Raw genomic sequence first — 1,624 nt, 5'->3', positions numbered from 1 at the left:
ATATATATTAATAGTAATGGTAAGACAACAAAAGAATGAAAGAGACCTCGATATTAAGTAAATAGAGGAATTTATCTGTAATATAATGTGACAATTATTCGGTTACCATAATAAAACTCCGAGTTTCGGATGTCGGGGCGGAAACCCGCACCGGCATCTCTTCAGTTATCGAGGTAATCAAAATATGCTATGAAAATCTCGAATTGTTGCCCTGGCAACCACTGAGGTGTGGGCTGGAGCATTGTCGTGATGAAAAAAGACTCCTCTGGTGAGCATTTCCGGCCTTTTTTTCTTTGATTGCTTCTCGGAGGCGTTTCAGTAGCTGAGAATAATACACCCCTGTCACAGTGTGACCCTTTTCAAGGTAATCGATCAGCAAGACACCTTGAGAATCCAAAAAAAAAAACGGATGCCATGAGCTTGCCATCTGAGGGAATGACCCTGGTCTTCATTGGGGTAGGAGAAGATGTGTGCTTCCACTGATTTGATTGTTCTTTGGTTGCAGGCTGGTAGTGATGGACCCAGCTTTCGTCCATAGTAATGAAACGAGCAAGAAAATTCTCTTTATCAACTTCAAGCAGTTCCAGATTGCTCGTGGACAAAGTACACCTGGTGCGTTTCTGTTCAGGAGTCAAAAGGTGAGGGACCCACCTTGCAGAAACCTTTGAGAACCCAAGTTCTTTAGTCACAATGTTGTCTGCTCTTTCAGTTGAGATGCTCAGTCTCTCGGCTATCTGATGACATGATATTCGGTGATCTTGCATTATCATACCAAGAGCAAGGTCAAGGTTGTCCTTGGTGGTTACAGTTGGAGGTCTCCCTGGTCTTGGATCATCATCCACACTCTCCCTGCCACGCTTGAATTCATTTACCCAGCGTTTGACTGTTGCATATGAAGGAGCATTCTCTGTTAAGGTTCTCACCATATCTTCATGGATTTCTGATGGAGTCATGCCTTTCAAACGAAGGTACATTATGACAGCACGATACTCAGTTTTCTCCATTTTCCTTGTAAATTCGAAGCTTGTTTATTCAAAAATCTGCAACAAAAAAATTAAAATATCAGAATCATGAAAATGAGCAAGAATTCTCCGAAAAGACTGTACATATCAGAAAAAATTGTTTCAACTATATAGCAACCCTGATTCTAGGTTAGGCTCAAAACTTTTCAGACACCCCTCGTATATACAGTCGCTTGTAGTATTATTGAAGTTAGTCTTTAATCCTGCCTATAAATTGATTGATTGAAATAATGTGGTTATTAAGCTTTTACTTTTATATTATACTACGGAAGACGGAAGGGATTATAATTTTTGTGTGACTTAATAGAGTTGTCGCTGTTTAGTTGCGTATTTAGGAGGAGTTGTAATTTACTTACTGAATTTATTTATAGATACGGTTGTACATTGGGTAAATGTGCTTAAAAGTTGTGGTTTCTTTGGTTTGTTTGTTCCCAAATAACACTTATTTTAGTGCTGTTAACACCGCTGGATTGAATGGTACTGCCTAGGTGTCGAAACCATCATGATATCCGTGGGGCAGCTGACGATTGAGGTATGTAGGATTGTTAGTATGGCTGTGGAATATTTTTATAACACATCGTTTTGATATATATATATATATA

The sequence above is a fragment of the Octopus bimaculoides genome, chromosome 15 (assembly GCF_001194135.2).
Source record: "Octopus bimaculoides isolate UCB-OBI-ISO-001 chromosome 15, ASM119413v2, whole genome shotgun sequence".
Taxonomy (NCBI): domain Eukaryota; kingdom Metazoa; phylum Mollusca; class Cephalopoda; order Octopoda; family Octopodidae; genus Octopus; species Octopus bimaculoides.
The sequence above is the reverse complement of the archived record's forward strand: the minus strand, read 5'-3'. Positions refer to the sequence as shown.